Genomic DNA, 21,329 nt, shown 5'->3' with positions numbered 1-21,329 from the left:
TATGTGTGCCTCTGTTTCTTCAACTGTAAAATGGGCATAGGACATAAGTGTCTACCACATGGGGTTGCAATGAGGATTAGAAGTATGGAAAGTATTTGTAATCATACCTGGAATGGAGAGAATCTTCAATGATAATAAGTAGTAGTATTCTGTAATCATTCATTCCACACATATCTATTGATGAACATATCACTGGGATTCAAAGATGAATTAATTCATGTCCCCACTCTCAAAGATACTTATAATCGACAAGCATTGGGTTAGAAATCACAGGGAGAAATGGGCGCTGAGAACCAAGTAGAGTGCTGTGGCTGTGCAAAATATAAATACCGAATCAGAAAAACACACCGTGGCTGAGTAGGTCCAAGAGGCTGCATCTCTCTAAAGCAGAGTTTATTATTTTAAGAAAAGAAGGCCAAGGGGAACCCTGACTGAAAACGTGGTAGTTGCAGAGCCCAAGATGTCACTGGAAATGCAAGACGGCGTGAAGACGAAAAGATAGTTTTCCTTCAAAAGCCAATGCAAGTGGAGGATTTTTTAAAAAAACCTATTTTTGATCATAAAAATGCCTCCAAAAGTTTTTTGGTTGGCTTTTTTTTTTTTTTTTCTTTTTTTGAGAGAAGACTATTTAGTGACCACCATGCAGAAGGAAACATTTGAAGTAGAGTCTGTGTCTAGTGGGTCGGCTGCCAGGGTGATTGACTTCGAAATGGTCTTCGGGGACTTTCATGAGTTCAGGAGCTATTTTTTAACACTTACTACGAACTGGAGCCTTGAAAGCCTATCTCCAGGCTTGAAAGCAAATGGGACTCCTGACATGTATTGGCTGGAGCCTAGAAGTTAAATTTTCTCTCTTTTGCTTTTGCAACAATCTTTTTCCCTTTATCCTGGTAGAAGCCAAATAGTCAACTTCACGTGATTAAGATGGAACCGTAGAAATCATTGAAGAGGTACATTTTCTCCCAACTCTCATAAAGCAGCCTGGCTATTAAAATATCTTTTGAGATCCATGCAGAATTTTCATTTATGCTAAGGAACTTATTTTATTTGTCAGGGCCAAACTGGGAGGAATAACAATTATCTGGAGCAGTATTTTCTATGGAAACTCTTTATATGTTAATTTTTTACAGGTATTGTTTATAGAAGCATTCAAATCATTCTGAATATATTTTGGCAGTGACATGACTTAACCGAACCTTAAATTCTCCAGAGGAAGGGTATTTTTACCTTTTGTTTTTATTTACTGTCCATGGGTTCTTTCTTTCTTTCTTTCTTAGAATACACACTGCAAACTAAAATTCTTGAATTCACATCTAAAATTTAGAACATAAATACTTTAACCATAAAAATGTAAGTGTAATAATACATCTTAAAGTTCTAGTAGAACTAAGGTACTACCTGGTAAAACTCCATTATTTTTATAGTTGGGGAAATATATATATGACTAAGGGAGGTGATTCTCCCAATATCTCACAGTTAGTTAATGGAAGTGGAAGGTAAGCAAATTTATATTGGTCAGGATTCTTTTGGTTACAAGTGACCAAAAGCTCCATGAAAACTGGCTTTTTTTAAGGAGGAGGAGGGATTTATTGGCTTATATACAAGTAGAGTTCAGTGGTAAAATGTATTAGTTGGGGAAACAGACAAAACACAAACGGTAACAAAATGCAGGTTTTATCAAGGTCTCAAATGATGTCATCATGGTCGATTTCTATCCACCTCTTGGTTGTGCTTTCCAAAATCTTGCCTTCCTTCCTGGCTCTTTGAGGTGGACCCAACAGCTCCAGGCTCACAGTTTCTGGGTTTAAGTGCCAAGGGGGAAAATGAGTCTCTTCATAGAAGTCTTGGGATCAGCTTGGTTCAGGCTGATGAGTTTGGCTTACACCATGCTGTGTTCTAAGCCAGTGCTTCTCAAACTTTCCATCGTGAGGACCTTTTTATAATTTTTTGTTAAACATCCAATATGTCATGGACCAATAATTTTGTAAAATACAATTAAAAATGAATTAGCATAAAAATGAAAGGAAAAGAAATAGATTTACAAGATACAAACCCAAATTCACAAACATCAAATTAGTGTGTCAAAGTGATATAAAATCTCCTCAACACTTATTCTCAATTTTGGTACTCATCTTTTTTTTTCTTTTTTTTTTAGTTTACAAGAATTAAAGTGCTTTATTAGTATATATTATGTTGTTATATAGTACAATTGAACAACTTGGCTAATTTATATATTTTCATGTTATTTTCTTTTTTTTAACATCTTTATTGGGGTATAATTGCTTTACAGTGGTGTGTTAGTCTCTGCTTTATAACAAAGTGAATCAGCTATACATATACATATATCCCCATATCTCTTCCTTCTTGCGTCTCCCTTCAACTTTGGTACTCATCTTAGAGACCCATAACAAACGATCACACTTTAAGGACCAGTGCTCTAAGCCAGGGGGTTGGCAAACTGCAATCCACAGACCGAGGCTGGTCGCCAACCAGTTGTTAATAAAGTTTTATTGGAACACAGCCATGCCCATTTGTTTGCATGTTGTCTAGGCTGCTTTCATGATATAATGACAGAGTTGAGTAGTTGGACAGAGACTGTCTAGCCTGCAAGGGCAAAATATTTACCATCTGGCCCTTTACAGGAAAAACGTTGCTAATTCCTACTTGAAGCAATCCTTGTGACCAGAAGACGATGAATTTATGATTATCCAAGGAGAAGTCACATGTCCACACCTAAGCACATGGATGGGGAGTAGCAGTGGGATGATTCTCCAAAGGAAGTTGTGATCCAGCTACCAAAAGAATGGGAAAATTATTCTAGGAAGCTAAGTTCCTTCAAATATCTGGTACAGAATTTAGATCTTTTTATTCTTAATATACGCCTTTCTTGATGCTACTGAAAAATGAATACTGCAACGTCAAAACATGCCTTACGTGAATTCAGGCCATAAGCAAGACTCAAAAAATTGTCATCTCAAATCCTTTGAGGATTGAAGAGGAATAAAATATGCAAAGGAATAAATAAATAATTTTAAAATGTTATTATAATAAAAGAATTGATGAGACTTACCATGATAATGTATAAAATAATTATACTTAGAAAATACTTATTTAAATCTCATTTCCAGAAATGGAAATAAAAACTATTTGGAGATTTTATTTTTTTAGAGAATATTTAATAAATGTATATACCATGAATATCTAAACACTGTGCTAGATATTGATTCTTTCCAGAGACTTGGAAGGAAGGACGAACAAAACAGTAGTCAGTGAGTAATTAAATAAAATCAGTGCAAGTTATAATTAGGCTATCATTTAACGCTAGCAAAAGGGAGGAAAAATAGAGCTTAATGATGAAGGATCTCCTTTAGCAAAAGACGTCTGTGAGAAAGTGGCATTGAGGCAAAGTTCGACGATAAGGGGAGCAGTTGCTTGTTAGCAAGAGAAGCGTAGAGTACAGACATTCCCAACAGAGAAAAAGGCAGGTGCCAAGTCCCCGCGGCAGGGAAACCTTGATCTGTTCTAGGAAATCAAGCCAGTGTGGTTGGAGCAGAGTAAGCAGGAAATAAAATTCTCCAAAAACATTTGGGAAGTTAGAGGCCAAATCATTCAGGCAGGGCCTCAGTACCTGTGAATTCTTTACTGAGTCAGTAAACTGGAAAGACCTCAAAGGGTTTTAAGCAAGTGGATGACATGGTTTAATTTACTTTTTAAAATATTGCTTTTACTGCTGTGTATCAAATGAGTAATACTAATGATAATAACTGTTGACTCTTTAAGAGTGATGTTTTTTAATGTCTTAAGTTACTTAATCCTCAAACTAACCCTATTATTAACTCCATTTTACAGATAAGTCTTATAATTATACCTTTTATTGTCTGCTAAGAAAATAAATTGTGGGTTTTCTTGTGCTTTAGAACACACAGAAACAAAGACTGTCATCAAACACAAAATAGTTGTTAATGGAATCTTGGCTACAGCGCCCAGATATCCTGGTTTGTAATCATTGGTCTTAATTATTTCCCACAGTTGCTGGATTACTAAACACTGAGTAATTGGATGGAAACAGAACATATTCCTGGAAACACAGATAAATACAGACAGTCAGACTAATAGTCGTAGGCAAGCAGATACAGTCTCAAACACTACCAACATAGCAGATTATGAGAAATTATATTTCTTCAGAGAGGCCCAGGCTCCTTTTTTTCTGTACGTTTCTCCCTCCCTGGCTCCTTCATACACACTTTCATCTGCTCCCTCCATTCTGCCAAGTCAGACAGCTCCTTCTTGATGCTCTTAGAAATATAACATGCAAAAAACTATGGTGTTGCCAAAACTGGTCTTGACCACATCCAAAGACTCAGAACCAAACCCTAAAATCGTTCTAAGACCCCCAAAACTGAAGATATATATTCGAATGAAATTCCTTCCACGCGTGCTCCTAGTAGCATTACTCATAATAGCCAGAAGGTAGAAATAACCCACATGTCCCTCAATGTATGAATAGATAAACAGAATGTGATATAGCCATAGAATAGAATATTATTCAGCCATAAAAGTAATAAGATACTATATATGCTACAACGTGGATGAACTTTGAAAGCATGAATGAACTTCGAAATTTTTTTGAAAGAGCCATATGTATAAGACCACATACTGTATTATTCCTTTTATATGAAGTATTCAGAACAGGCAAATCCTGAGTGACAGAAGCAGCCTAGTGGTTGTCTGGGGCTGTGATGAGAGGGGCATGGGGAGGGATGCTTAATGGGTACCAGGTTTCCTTTTGGGATCGTGAAAATGTTCCTGAACTTTACAGTAGTGAGAGTTGTACATTTTGAATGCCCTAAAATCCACTGAATTGCATACTTTAAAATGACTAAAATGGTATGTTTTAGTGATGTGAATTGTACCTTAATAATTAAAAAAAAAAAATTCATTCCTGCTAAGGAGGCCTTTCTGGCAAAAAGGCCAGAAAAGCCTAATACGTGTGCATTTCCCCAGAAAGAGGCCTCATTTTCTGATAATACATATTTTGGAAAGGAAGCCAGTGAAACAGCACTGATAGATTTGTTTTTGGATTTGAACTGAATGCTCAGTGCAGAAAGAATGATTAAGTAAACAGTTGATGGTGATGTTGACCACCGTGACAGCCATGGTCATCATCATCATCATTATGCCATCATCGTATAATCTGGATAAACTTGATAATCACAGAAAACAATTAATCCAATGCACAGCAAACCGAATGGTAGTGCATACTTAATTGACTGCTTTCTTTTTTGAGGGTTCTATATTTAAAGCATAAATTTGTGGTGAAGGGACAAGGAAAAGATGAATAACCACATTTTAGTCTCATTTATTTACGACCAAATAAAAAGCAAAGGGTAAATCTTTCCAGCCATGGAGTTTGTATACCCTCTTTGTCTGCCATAGGCAGTTTCCCATAAGGATCTTTCCTATACATCCAAGCTTCCCTTGCCCAGCTCGCTAGGTTGAGCTGAGTGAAAATGCTCGCTAGGCCCTCGTTCTGAAGACTAGCAGGGCTCCTTTGCTACCATCCTAAGCTGAGTTGCTGTAAGCACAAACTGTCCACAGAGCAGGCAGTATATGTTTTTCTGCTTCTGTACTGGGAAGGACCTCCCTGGACTCAGGTTGTGCTCCTGGAGCATCTTAACTGGCGTTGTAAACAGGATGCAAGCACGACAGCCACATTGTCCTACAGTGTCTGCCATTGAGACTTTCAGCTGACTTGATTAGTTTCACCTGGTCCACACAAGTGCAGTCAGACCTGCCGCTGTCCCTCTCGTGTCACCATATGTCAGAGTCCTCACATCCGACTCTGTTTAAAAGAAAAAGTAAATCCTCTACCACATCTGAATGGTGGTTACCAAAACTTTTCCTATCCCTTTACTACAAATTTACCATCTAACCTCCTAACATTTACGCTCATGAGCTTTAAATTCTCCCCCATCTTTATCAACTAAATTATCAATGGCCAGTAAAAGTAAAAGTGTCTCCAAAGGTAGCAAGGCCGAGGGATAGTGCTTTCAACCTCGTGCTGTGGTACACAGGTGTACCACAATCCCTTAAAGGATCAAAATATGATCAAGAAATAAATATTAGTCCTGCAAAAACTGAGCCTATCTACTTAAAAACAGAGGTTACAAGAAAAGGCTGTCAGATTGCATAATGAGTGGGTTGTGTGGAATGGTAAGAACAGAGTGCATTTTGCTGCATGTAGAAGGTAACAAGTGTGACCTTCTGTTAAGCAGACACCGAAGGTCAAAGTATGTTTCCTGAAACATGGGAGAGCCACCTCCTCTGAATGTGAGAGAGCAGAGTCAGGGCAACAAACGTCTCTACCCAAACAGTGACAAGGTTTTGCACGATGCCCCAGTGGAAAATGAGATAACTGCAGAGAAAAACTCAGTTTAATCCTTTCAAGTGTTCAACCAGAATTTCTAGTATTTAAAAGTGTTTAGCAAACATGAAAAGTGAAGAACCTCTGTCAGGGAGATAGTTATACATGATGCAAGCTGTATTCTTCCATCTTCTGCTCTGTCTTTTAACAAGTTCTCTCACCTTCCCTGACATTTTGGTATAACCTTAACCCATCACCTTATAATCACACTAACAACTTTATAATTACCTTATAATCACATTTTCCAAGTTCAAAAGCTGCATTTTAAATTCATCTCCATCATGTTATGTTATTTTTCTACTTCTGCGTAACAAATCTATCAACTTAACACATGTTTATTAACTCAGAGTTCGTTTATGTCAGGAGTTCAGGCATGGCTTAGCTGGATCTTCTGCTCAGTGTCTTAGCAGGCTCAATCAAAGTGCCAACTGGGCTGTGTTCTCATCAGGAGGCTCAACTAAGGAAGAATCCACTTCCAAGCTTATTCAGGCTATCGACAGGATTTATTTCCTTGCAGCTGCCTGACAGAGAACCTTAGCTTCTCACTGGATGCCACATGGAAGTGACTCTCATGTACTAGGAGCTGCTTGAAGTTCCCTACCACATGGCAGATCCATAGGCAGTTCACACCATGGTGACTTGCTTCTTTAATGCCAGGAGGAGAATGTCTCTCTCCAGTCGGCCAAGATGGAGTCTTATATAATTAAGCATAGTTATAGGAGTGGCACACCCACCCCTTTGGCCATATTCTATTTCTTAAAACCAAGTCACAGGTCATGACCACACTCAAGCAGAAGGGATTATACTAAGAAGTGGATCATTAGTGGTCACCTTAAGGTGTGTCACGCACACACCACATGTATAGCAAAGATGCTGTATCAGTTTACTCTCCACGCTAGTTTCCACCACCTGGTAGCTGGTATAAACCCTATGTGGACATAATCAGGGAAATACTGAGCTTCACTGGTCTGTATTTGGTTGTGGTCTGATTGGTTCGTTTATGCCTAATATTTCAGGGTAAAATAATGCCTCTTGCATTGAGAATATGTTGTATATTTTAAATTTTTTCTCATAGAAGTTAATTTTGTAGGTTGCTCTTAGTACCTAACGACCATTTCAGTGAATTTGCCAGATGAAATGATCCTGAAAATGCCCTTTAGAAATGACTGAAATATATTTATTCATTTCATTTGAATCAAAATCAGCTATAGTACAAATGAATCAGAAATACATATTCCTATGGCAATAAGTGCTAGGCACTTTATATACACTCTTGTGTTTGTCACAAACAAATTACCTGGGGAGCTCAGGGGGAAGTCTGTGTTATATGGTCCCACAGGAAAAGAGAGAACACAAGTTAAGCAGTGAGATGTCATCAGTATATGTGGCCTTGCTAGAGTTCATGTCATATCCATTCTACCCTTTACAAAGGTAGTGGGAAAAGCAGTTGTGGGCTTAATTGAAAGACACTGGCCAGATTTCTCTTGTGGTCCTGTGCAGGTATGTCTTCCTTACAGGCCTCTCTCCTGAAATTCCACATTCCACTCTTCTACTAGTTTAATCCATTAGCAAAAAAAGACAAATATTCCTAGTTTTATGTGAACAGAAAAGATTCATAGAATTATCTGAATTTCAATTTAAGTCATGTAAAAATTAGATACGCTATGGACAAGGACCAGTAGAGACCATGAAAAATGGGAGATATTTTTTAAAAAATCGCTTATTATCCTAATTGTTTTAAAAACCCAAAGCCCTTTGTAAAAGTAACCTATCTAGTCTTATCAGCCATTATCATGTGAGAGTATTTTCTTGGTTCAGTTCCTTTCAGAAAATGACAGAGAACTCTACAAGGGAAATCAAAGGGAGGTACCCCAGAATGTGGACACTCCCCAGAAGGCAAAAGATGGAAGATACATCACAAGGAAATAGGGCCTTGAAAGGGAGAATAAAATGAGGCTGAAAGGAACTGGACCCATTGTGCTGAGGCACCTGGCTCCAGAGGGCTATTACAACTAGTTTATATCCTGTCTGGACTCAAGTGGAAAAGATGCACATTATATGTAACTTTGAGTCCCCATCATGTCAGGATACGGTCCACTGCTATTATCATGCCTTAGGTGATCCCTAATGATCTGTCCCCACCTCCTTGCTCCGTGCTTCCTCTCATGTTCAGACATTTGCAAAGGTGGTCCCTCTGCCTCCAGTGCCCCTTCCTTTCCTCCTTTGCATCACTATCTCCTAATGGAAATCTTCCTTGCTCACTCTCCAAGGCTGAGTCTGGTGCCCTTCACCTGTGCAGCGGTTCTACTCTTCTGTAGAACTTATTACACTAAACCGTGTAATAAGTTGCTCCTCAACTTGATTGTCCCTCCACTAGACTTGGAGGAACTCAAGGGAAGAAAAGGGACAGTGCTTTGGCCATCCCTGTATCCCCAGTGCTTAGCACTTTGCCTGGTAACACACACACACACACACACACACACGCACACGTTGAAACACAGACACGCATGTACATAGCCCTTTTTGATATTTTTCCTTCCACTCAGAAAGTGGAGAATTCTGAAGAGAAAATTCTGGCCCAGTCATACCACCTTGAGCTACAGGAAGCACGATTTAACCTTCCTGTCTCCTGAAAGGTAACTTGCTTCCTCATAAGCCCAGAGAACCACCCATGGTTGACTACGTGCACCATTGCGTGTCCCACTTACATGTCTCAGGGCATCTGTACTCCTAACTATCCATGTGGTATTACCAAATTTTATACTGCATCTAAAATTTAGAGTTCACTCACTTCTTAGGATAAAGAAATGGAGATTCAAAAATATCGAGTAGGTCAGAAAACGTGACAGAGTTAATTACCAACAGAGTGTAGACTTAGACTGGGGAATTTTGACACCCAAGTCAATGTTCTTTCCATTGTATCATTTTGCATAGTAAAGAGAAAACATGAATAAAACAAAAATAAAAATGCAGGAAAGTGACAGATTTATTGAGCTCTACAAAAGAGTAAAGGGAAGAAATAGGCAAGTTATTATTCTTCTTTGGCTACCAGGTAAAAGAAATTTGCTCACTGATGTAAGTCAGCTCATTGCAATTCTTAAGATTTTATACCTTTTGATTTCAGTGTGTTCTTGCTTATTCAGGAGAACAGGAGGAAGGTCAGGTATCTATCATATTGATTTTCCAGCACGTATATTAAGAAGACTCAAATGCAAATGCATCTCTCTAGTCTGCTAGCTATTTCCTTGGCCCTGAAAGGGGAAAAAACTCATTAGATCTTTGGCAATCATATTTCATTTGCTTTGCACATTCAAGATTATACCCATTGCTGTTTTTTAAATAAACATATAGTATAAATATCTGGGTAGTAATAAATATGGAAATAAGACTCAGCCTCTTGCTATGATGAATTTAAACATGAAGTAATAGGTATGAAAACAAATGTGAAAATAATGCTATTAGCAAATGCAGTTGCCATAACTGTTATTAACGTAATTATCTTCATAGTTTCGCTAGGTTTCTAAGACAAGTTGAAATTACATATTCCTTCTAGAACTTGATTAAGAAATCCACTAGAAAAGGTAAACATTTTTCTTATATCAAAACAATAAAGTCTAAATTAATTGAACAGAGGCAATGGGGTGTGATCTGGGTAAATATAATGAGTTTTCTTCCTATATAATGATTCTAAGGACTCTCTTAATTACTCTAAGAAAATAGATATTAAGGATTATATGGTAAACAAATACATAGTTTCAAATTTTACAAGAATATTATTATTTAAGTACAGATTAATATTCCCCAGATTCACAATCTTTTGAATTTTTCCTGGTGGTATTAGTTACCATAGGTAAACTTAATTTACTAAAATCATTTGTCTGTCTTTATTATAACTCTCAGTGTAGTTTACTTATTCAAATTAAAACCAAATATATCATTTTAGAATTATGGTAGATAACAGTAAGTGATATCCAATATTTAATTGAGCACTTGTTATAAACCAGCAATGGTTCTGGGTAATATAAATGATGATGGTGACCTTCAGCATCATCATTAATAACATACATTGCACTTACATATGACAGGACTTCTTCTAAATTCCTTCTGTATTAACTGTTTAACATATAATTACTCAACTCTATGAGGTAGGAACACTATGATCGTTCCTGTTTGATGAAAGAGGACACCAAGGTTTACAGAAGTCATATAACTTAATCCAGGTTATGTAAACCTGGTCCTCTCTGACTCCACAGTTAAATTTTCAACCACTCACGTGCTGCCACAGAGCACGTGACCTGTCGATTTGTTTACAAAGTTCACTCTGTTTTTTTCATCATATAGTGGACAGAGATTTATTTACCACAGTATAGAGATGAAGGACTTCCAAAAAATCTTACTCTTTAAAAAACATCACTCATAGAAATAATGCCATTTGTAGCAACATGGGTGGTCCTAGAGATTATCCCACTAAGTAAAGCAAGCCAGATAGAGAAAGACTAATACCATACGAAAGCACTTATATGTGGAATCTAAACTGTGACACAAATAAACTTATCTACGAAACAGAAACAGACTCACAGACGTAGAGAACAGACTTGTGGTCACCAAGGGGGAGGGGAGGTGGGGGAGGGAAGGACTGGGAGTTTGGGATTAGCAGATGCAAACAATTATATATAGAATGGATAAACACAAGGTCCTACTATATAGCACTGGGAACTATATTCAGTATCCTGGGATAAACCATAATGGAAAAGAATATGAAAAAGGATATATATGTATAAATGAATCACTTTGCCGTACAGCAGAACTTAACACAACATTGTAAATCAACTATACTTCAGTAAGCTAAATTTTTTAAAAAATCATTCATTAACTTTTAGAAGTAGAGACTATTTTATCAGCATTAAGCACAATGAGCACTAGCTTAAGAAAATGTACTTTAAAAAAAATTAGACACTAGTATCATTAGCTCTCTGTAATTTTCTTTACCCACCATCAGAAGTCCAGATACAGTCCTATAGCCGTTGTGCCTCTGTATTGATTGAAAGCCATGCAATGGCCCATGGGGCATCCAGGGCCAGAAGGGTTAGCTGATAGGTTTTAGTCCATTCTGTGTGCCAGTTACAATTCTAAAATCATGTTATCTCACTTAATCAGCACAGCATCAGTATCAGGTGGGTTCTTGCCTTCAGTTTTACGAGGAACATGGGGTTAAAAGTGCTTAAAAATTTGTCCACGATTATACTAGTAAGTGACTAAAATGGGATTTAAAGCAAGTTAAAAATAAGTAAATAATCATTTTATCTGGTGTCTGAGCAAATGATCTTGACTGTGTTGCTACATTAACTATAAAATTAGATCTTGACAGATTCCTTGTGAGACAAAAAATTTAACTTCTTAAGAGCTTTGTTAATCTTGACCTTTGTACATTTTTCAAAGCACCTGCGTTCTCTCGTGCAGTTTCAACAACTGTGTAAAGTGAGTGTTATACCCACTTTACAGATGGGACTCTGAGGCTTAATAACATAACCTGATTGACTGAAGTTGTCACCTACATCAGTGTTAGATGTGGGATCAGAACCCAGGTCTTCTTAGGAGTTCAGTCCACTTTACATGGCTCCACTAGTGCCTCTACAAGAGTGGTGAGCATAAGACATGAAAAAGGTGTAGAGGTCAGAGCTCCTTTAGGCGTGGAGGGGGTGCTGATAGTGATGGAGTAGGTGGGCTCATGGCAGGTGATAGCTAATAGATGCTGGGCAGATGGAATGTCAGGTATACTAGACCGCTGCTGTCCAACAGAACTTTCTGGACTGATGGAAATATTCTATTCTGCACTGTCCAACGTGGTAGCCAAAGCCATGTACGGCTCTTAAGCCCTTGAAATGTGCCTAGTGCAATTGAGAGATTAAATTTTAATTGATTTACATCTAAACAGTCACATGTGGCCAGTGGCTACCATATTTGACAGTCATGGCACGGGATATCTCTAGCATCAGCTCCAAGAGTCAGACCTGTCTTTCCTGCTGACACACATCACTTCCTGTTTCATAAAGAATGGTGTAGCCAAATAAGTTCCTCCAAACTGTGAGCTCTAAACAGAGCTTTACTTGTCTGTTTCCAGTCGCCTCCAAAAGCACTAACTCATTTAATTAAAAACTCTCTGAAGAAAGCAGGACAGGTATTATTCCCATTTTACAGGTCAGGAAAATATATCTCAGGTCATCAAACTAACTTGCCCGCTGAGACATAAGCTAACGGTATTAACCATCATACTGTTGTGCTTGTTTATTTTTTTCCCCAATAACTATTATTTTTTGGAGTATAATTGCTTTACAATGTTGTGTTAGTTTCTGCTGTACAATGAAGTGAGTCAGCTATATGTATACATATATCCCCTCCCTCTTGGAACTCCCTCCCACACCCCGCACCCATCCCATCCATCTAGGTCATCACAGAGCGCCAAGCTGAGCTCCCTGTGCTATAGAGCAGGTTCCCACTAGGTATCTGTTTTACACAGGGTAGTGTATATATGTCAGTCCTAATCTCCCAGTTCATCCTACCCTCCCCTCCCACCCTGTGTCCACCCGTCCATTCTGTACATCTGTGTCTCTTTTCCTGCCCTGCAAATAGGTTCATCTGTACCATTTTTCTGGATTCCACATACACGCGTTTAATATACAATATTTTTCTCTTTCTGACTTACTTCACTCCATATGACAGACTCCAGGTCCATCCACATCTCTACAAATGATCCAATTTTATTCCTTTTATTGCTGAGTAATATTCCATTATATATATGTGCCACATCTTCTTTATCCATTCTTCTGTCAATGGACACTTAGGTGGCTTCCATGTCCTGGCTATTGTAAATAGTGCTGCAATGAACATTGGGGTGCATGTATCCTTTAGAATTAGGGTTTTCTCCGAGTATATGCCCAGGAGTGGAATTGCTGGATCATACGGTAGTTCTATTTTTAGTTTTTTAATGAACGTCCATACTGTTGTCCATAGTGACTATCAATTTACATTCCCACCAACAGTGCAAGAAGGTTCCCTTTTCTCCACACCCTCTCCAGCATTTATTGTTTGTAGATTTTTTTGATGATGGCTATTCTGACCGGTGTGAGGTGACACCTCATTGTAGTTTTGATTTGTATTTCTTTAATAATTAGTGATGTTGAGCATCTTTTCATGTGCCTCTTGGCTATCTATATGTCTTCTTTGGAGAGATGTCTATTTAGGTCTTCCACCCATTTTTCGATTGGGTTGTTTGTTTTTTTGATATTGAGCTGTCTGAGCTGCTTGTATATTTTGGAGATTAATCCTTTGTCAGTTTCTTTGTTTGCAAACATTTTCTCCCATTCTGAGGGTTGTCATTTTGTCTTGCTTATGGTTTCCTTTGCTGCACAAAAGCTTTTAAGTTTAATTAGGTCCCATTTGTTTATTTTTGCTTTTATTTTCATTACTCTAGGATGTGGGTCAAAACAGATCTTGCTGTGATTTATGTCAAAGAATGTTTTTCTTATGTTTTCCTCTAAGGGTTTTATAGTGTTAGGTCTTACACTTAGATGGTTAATCCATTTTGAGTTTATTTTTGTGTCCGCAAATAACTTTTGACCAAACTATGTATCTGTACTTTTCTGTGTAGAAGTACAATTGGAAAGATCAGAATGGCCTCTGAAGCGAAAGCCCTCCTATATAGGCCTGGCAAATTATTTTTAGATATGTCCTTAAGTTTGCCTTTTTTTTTTTGCGGTACGCGGGCCTCTCACTGTTGTGGCCTCTCCCATTGTGGAGCACAGGCTCCGGACGCGCAGGCTCAGCGGCCACGCCTCATGGGCCCAGCCGCTCCGCGGCATGTGGGATCCTCCCGGACCGGGGCACGAACCTGCGTCCCCTCCGTCAGCAGGTGGACTCAACCACTGTGCCACCAGGGAAGCCCTGCTTTTTTTTTTTTTAGTATGCCTCCACCTTTGAAACTGTGCCTTGATATTAATTTTGAATATGAACATGTATACAAATATATATACAAAGAGGTCCTTCATTTCCTCGTTTGCAGTCTTTCTTTATCATTTCAGATTATCCCATTAATATAGCTTTTCTTGGTGGAAACTTCTTCAGTGGAAAGAAACAAAATTCAGTTGATTTAAATAAAAAGTTTATTTTCCTATGAAATAAAAGGCCAAGGTTGTGACTGTCTTCAGACATCACTCCCTCTCTCTCCATCTTTCTACTGTTTCTTCCCTATTGGCTTCAGTCTCAAATAAGCTGTGCTCCAGTAGTAATAAAAATGCTACTGGGCTTCCCTGGTTTCACAGTGGTTGAGAGTCCGCCTGCCGATGCAGGGGACACGGGTTCGTGCCCCGGTCCGGGAAGATCCCACATGCCGCGGAGCGGCTGGGCCCGTGAGCCATGGCCGCTGAGCCTGTGCGTCCGGAGCCTGTGCTCCACAACGGGAGAGGCCACAACAGTGAGAGGCCCACGTACCGGAAAAAAAAAAAAAAAAAAAGTGCTACCAGTAGCCCCAGTTTTGTATCTTACCAGATCACCACCTAACAGTGAAAACAGAGTTATCTTTTTCCCAGTAGAATTAGCAAAACTCCTAGATGAATGTCATTGGTTGACCCAGGTCACAACCCATCTCCAAACCAATCCTTGTGGCCAAAGAAAGATATTGTTCCCGTCTTTAATGCTGCATCATAACCCCAAAACTTAGTGGCTTAAAGCAATAATGTTTTATTACATCTTATGATTTTATCAGTCAGTAATTTGGATGTGTCAGCAGGTTGCTTCTTCTGTTTCACATGACATTGGCAGAGGTCACTGCATGGTGTTTAGCTGGTGACTAGACTGGACTGGTCTGGTCCAAAATGACTCATTTACCTTGGCATAAAGTGGGTGGCTGGAAGGATGGGTTCAGCTGGGATTATCAACATGGTGTCTATGCCTCTTCCAGCATGGTAGTCTCAGTGTAGTCAGACTTCTAACAAGATAGCTCAGGACTCCCAGAGAGAGCATTCCAAGAAGCATGGGTAGAAGCTACGTGGCTTTTTGTGACCTACCAAATATCACTTCTGCATTCGGTTGGTCAAGCAAGTTACTAGGGCCATCCCAGGTTCAGCAGGAGGGAAATGATACTTTACTTCTCAAAGAGAGGAGTAGGTAATTTTTTTGCAACAGTCTTTAACCTACACAGAGATGGAGTGATCTGATTGGACAAGCCTGGTCATGTGCATCTCTGTTTCCAAGGGGTGGGGTCAGCTCCATCTGAAACATCAGACTAACGTTGTGAGGAGAGTAGTTCCCCAAAGGAAAATTAGGGCATTTGTGCCAGTAGACAAGGAAATAAATGCTAGGTATGTAGAAACAACAGCTATGTTACAAATTGATGTTGGCATCACCAAGCCTGTGCTTCCAACAGACATTCTGGATTAAAAAAAATACATAACACGTTAGGTCTCATAAAAGCCTCAGTTTATACCCTAACTTGTGCTATCCATTCGGTTGTGCTAATTACTTAAAATCTGAACCTTACTTTCCTTATCTGTAAAATGTGGGTAATAACAGCCTTGCCAGGGTTGCTGAGAACATTAGCTGAGATAGAAATACTCTGTATAAGGTATTTAAGATTTGCTCAACAAATGTCATCCCCCTCTCTTTCTTTCCCAATGAAACCTCTTCAGCTGTAGATGTGAGCTTCTTTTGAAACTGGCACCCCCTTTGAAAGTGGCAGAGAATATAGTAGCCTAGGGGGTTTCAAATGTGTAGAAACCAAGCACTGTTTACAGGCTACATTGGCCATTTCTTCCCAAAATCCAATTCACATTGTTCAGTTTGATCAATAAAAGCAGATACAGGTTGGTCTCTGTTCACGGGAGAGAGTGCCTCTATGCATCTTTGCAGTGACATACTATTTCCTATTTCATCTTCAAAATTCATTTCTCTCAGAATCCAAGACCATCAGTCTTTTAAGGAATATTGGAGGTCACTCAACCCACTGTAATAATGAAATTTTAGGGCTGAATTTAGCTTTTTTCTGTTACTGGTCATCACTAATAAAATTTGATTGATTAATATTTTTCTTGGACATTCAGGTACTGGAAGCTGTCTTCCAAATTCAGCCATTAAATGTGTCTTAAAATACCAGACCGATGACTTCCCAGTCTGGCGCTTTTCATCATGGAGACAGGACTGAAATGGAGCTGTCCTTCAAGAAATGTTAGGCTCGGTTGATACATTTTTTAATGTGAATGCCAGCTGAAAAACTTAAGCTACTAATGTTGCAGCTCTTTCACAGTTTACAGTTTCGTTTATTCATCTCTCTCATTAATGTGTCTAGTTCTTGAATGTGATCTAAATAAAAGTGGTCTTGGATTGAAGGCAATCAGGATATTGTAAGGCATCTAAGGACAGCATTAGCTCTTTTTCACTCCTGCTACTAGAAGAGTCAATAAAAGAGATGGAGAGACTGAGAGGCAGAGAGAGATTGTTTCATTGTGTTCAGTGTGCAGGGCTCATACCACTGGTGATAAATGAGATCATTTTAGGTATTAACAGACATGGCACTAAATAACAATGAATACAGAGTAATTAGTACTTCTTTTTCAGTTTTTATCTGTCTATGCTATCTTGAATGAGAAGAGTTTGGTACTGTTGTGTCTCTAACACCTCTCTAAAATTTACTAATTGCCAATTTCTTAAAAATAGACTGAAGACATCAGTTTAGGAGGACAGCAGTATCCAACTAGATGCAGTAAACTGGTGTATGTGTAGGGGGGTGGTATACTTGTATTTTTGCCCTTAGAGCAAATGATACCAGTTTACCACTTAGAGCAAGGAAACAAGGTTCCCTTTTTATATAAATTGACTTCAGTAAAAGAGGGAATTCCTAAAAGTGGTACCCTATGGCTTAAAACTCAAGTAGAGTTCTTTACGTGGGTCATGGCCTCCTGCAGTTTCTTTTGCCCTGGTTCCTTGTCTATAAACCAAGAGTCCCTAGTTGGTTTTACAGCCTCGGTGCAGGGAAAGACGTGGAAGCCTGCGGTCACGTGACCTCCAATCAGAGGAGTGATACTGATGCTGAGCAGACATCCTCCAGGCTACCCCTGATGGAGATCTGAACTGAAGGAAATATTTGGTGAGGACAGACTGCTTGCTTCTGCCAAATGAATTAATTCATCCCCAGTGCCGTCTACTAAACTGCCCTTTCCTAATGAGGAATCATGGCCCAGGAGAAGAAATTCATCTGACAGAGAAACAGTATCACCTAAGATGAGAGAGAGCTTGCTCCAGATCAAAAGTGATCCTTTCCATTATCCTCGTGGCATCTTTGATTTGCCACAGTATTAGCATTTTTGTAAAGCCGACTTACTTAAGAAGACCTTGATCAAATTCCTCAGTACCTAAAACGCACCCAGCCTCACCTTCCCTCGCTCACTCACAAACACACATGCATTTTTTTGCTCCAGACATGCTGAATCACCAATAGTTCCCAGAGTACAGCATTCTAGCTCACACTTCTGGGTTGTGCACTGCTTTATCACCACTGAAATTACCCATCTCTACTTTGATTACTTTGCAAATTACTCTTCATCCTTCCACATTTATCTTAGACATCACTTTCCCAAACCTTTAACCAGCTCTGGAGAAAGTTGCTTCGGCCGATTCACAGTTCTGCCCCTTACTAGCTGTGTGAGCACAGGCAAGTTACGTAACCTCCCTTTGATTCAATTTCCTTCTCTCTAAAATGTCAATAATTCTCCTCAACTCCCAAATAATGAGCTGATACATGTGTCTATGTTTCAAGATGTTGAGCTTCTTGGTCTAAACTACACAATAGAACAGGGCCAATTAGAAGATTCCTGATGATTGCCTCATAGTTTTGTATCAAATGCACTACATAGCCTGATGCATTTCAGAAATGATCTTAGGAAGCATGTGTTTTGTGGATTTACATACTGTAGATGCTTTACCTTTCTGAATTGAGGGGGGACATTATTCAAGAAAGGCTGCATAATAAGATTCATAATTGAAAGGAGGTAATTTTGATATAATCCTTCTTATAGAAAGGAGCTCTTATGACCCAACAAAATGCTATAACACAAAGGCAGTACACCTTTACTCAAAATTTCATGTTCAGCCATGTTGTGCCAGTAATTGTTTTTTCTTTGAGAAAAGTTGTCATCTCAGAAATTGGAATGAAAATGGTTTTTGAGCTTGGTACTTGAGCTAGTGCCAACTTAAAAACTCAGAACATAAGAAAAAAGAATTTCTTCAGACCTGCCCTCTCCCCAAATCACATCAATTCAAAAAAATTTTCCGACTCTGTCCCCGTGGCTTGGACTCAGGTAGAGATACATTTCAGCCTACTGTGGGTAGAACAGAAATGATTTTAAATCAATAATAAATAAATATTAGAAGCCTTTGCTTTAGTTGCTCTCTTTCTCTTTCTCTTCTGATGGCTGATTTTCAGTCTTCTCCCAGTTTCTTTCTTTGCTCCAGCAAGCCTCAGAAAATACTTCACCATGAGAGCAATTTCTATTTGTGCTCCTCCTGTTGCCCAAATAGTACATCCAAATGAATCTTAATAGTTCAGTAAAATTGAATTTAGCTTCTCTAGACCATAGCAGTTAGTATTACTCCATTGCGAGCATATCTGGATTGTAATTAAGAAAATTCAACATTACCACTGACACTGAAATTCTCTGGGAAAATGCCTAATTTACATACAGCTATGTCAGTTCTGTATCTTCTGCATCTGTTGAGTTGCGAAGGAAGGTCTGATTGTGCACGCAAATTGGAGACACACATAATGAGGACAGAAAGCCACTCTCACGATTGTCTATAGGTCAATTGAATTTCTGAATTTGAATGCCAAAAGAAAATCAGTCTTTGACCATTGTGGATATTTAGTACTAAGTGGATAGAAATGGCAGTGATATGGCCTTGGTACAAATATATGGATTCATTCATTCAGTTAGTCTGCAAATATTTATCGAATACCTTCAGTTTTACTTAGGGTTGTGTTACGTGGTAAGTAATAGAATGCCCAACTGTAATAGCTTGAGTAATAGGAACTGATTTTTCTTGGATAACAAGAAGTCCAGAGGTTTGGGTTGTTGACATCGATTTAATGACATAAGTGCCAGCATTGCAGCAGTTTTCCTGAACTTTCCTTCATGATAGCCACTGAAGTTGCAGCTGTTGTATAAATATTCAAGACAGGAAGTGGTGGGATTAAGGAACAGGCTAGCAGTGAACTTTGTAGAGCTGGAGTATAGGATGGGCTCAGCTACATGTCTGATGGTTGGCAGGCTAATTAGTCCAGGAGGGCATCAGATTGGATAAAGCTACTCTCTGCTCTACATGACGTTTCATCATGGTCAGCTCGGTTCCAAAGCGCAGCAAGCCCCAAGCAAAAGTACTTTCAAGCTTCTTCTTGCGTCGTGTTTGCTAACTTCATATTAGCCAAATGAAGCACATGGCCAAACCCGGATAGCAGGACTGGGGAAATAGACTCCACTTCCTGATGGGAGGAGAGGTAAAGTCACATTTCAAAGGGGTGGACACAGAGGGAGAAGAAGAATGTGCAGCCGTTCCTACAATCAGAAAATGAATAGTATCACCTGACATAAAGAGAAGGTAAATACAAAAAATAAAAATGAATCAGAATTACTAAATCACTACTGCTAGTCAGGAAAGCTTTTCAGACCACCCTGGACACCACAGTCTTCCCCTCCTCCTTCAGAGATCCTTAGCTCTCAGACTGGGACTTACTGTTCTAGTTTCTAGGTTTTGCTGTTGAACTTTGGGAATGCATCACATCCTGCTTCCAATTTAGCCAAACTTCGAGTTCTTCAATTTAGCGAGAAGAGTAGGGGAGATGTGGCTTGAGGCAGTAGAACTATGATTCTGAACTTTTTGCAGCTGGATTCATCAAAAACATTGCCACATTTATATTCCTGGCTTTCTTTGATTTTCTCGCTTTCCTAGTACCATCATCGACATGAACATGATAAGTTGCAAAGTGCCAATATTGTGAATTTTCCCATGTTGGTAGTTTCTAAAAGTTCATTCTGGTTGTTTAAATAAAGTTGTTTTGGGGACTTCCCTGGTGACACAGTGGTTAAGAATCTGCCTGCCAATGCAGGGGACACGGGTTCGAGCCCTGGTCTGGGAAGATCCCACATGCCGCGGAGCAACTAAGCCCGTGTGCCACAACTACTGAGCCTACATGCCACAACTACTGAAGCCCGCGCGCCTAGAGCCTGTGCTCCGCAAAAAGAGAAGCCACCGCCGTGAGAAGCCTGTGCACCACAACGAAGAGTAGCCCCCGCTCACTGCAACTAGAGAAAAGCCTGCGCACGGTAATGAAGATAATAAAATAATAAAAAATAATAAAATAAATAAAAATAATAAAGTTGTTTGATATTTTAGAAATGAAGTGTCTAACAAATAAGGACCTTATGTCATCTCTCATTTGCTCATCTACTTTAAAACTCACGTGAAAGCTTTGACATGCTTTTACGTCACTCAGACTGCCTATGTTAAGTGATGCTACACATAGAGCATATAGTCTCTAGATATTTTCTGATAAATAAAGCTGAGCTTTTCCAAACCATCCCAGCAATTCACCAGAATAACCATGCTAGTTGTATGGCATTGTGTAAGAGAAAATAAAGCACCGATTGTTATTTTCCATTTCTCAAGGGATTGGTGAGTGAAGGCATATGCCAAAAAGGTATTGGGCGGTTCTTGCCAAATTACAAAAATAACCAATTATCAAATTATCTTGCCCTTTCAAACATGTACACACAAATAAAACTAGATTCAAGAGTGCTCCGTGATCAAGGTTTACGCCTTTCATCCTCACATGAAAGTTGGGTTATGTTTTCTGAAGTTAAAT

The 21,329-nt window shown here is 39.0% G+C and overlaps 1 protein-coding gene across 2 annotated transcripts in view; it reads left to right on the top strand.

Moving 5' to 3' along the window:
• TAFA1 (TAFA chemokine like family member 1) overlaps positions 1 to 21,329 on the top strand; it is a 498,250-nt gene that overhangs the window by 457,661 nt on the left and 19,260 nt on the right. The window lies entirely within an intron of this gene.

Source organism: Phocoena sinus, chromosome 11 (genome assembly GCF_008692025.1).
Source record: "Phocoena sinus isolate mPhoSin1 chromosome 11, mPhoSin1.pri, whole genome shotgun sequence".
Classification (NCBI taxonomy): domain Eukaryota; kingdom Metazoa; phylum Chordata; class Mammalia; order Artiodactyla; family Phocoenidae; genus Phocoena; species Phocoena sinus.
The sequence above is the reverse complement of the archived record's forward strand: the minus strand, read 5'-3'. Positions and strand labels throughout refer to the sequence as shown.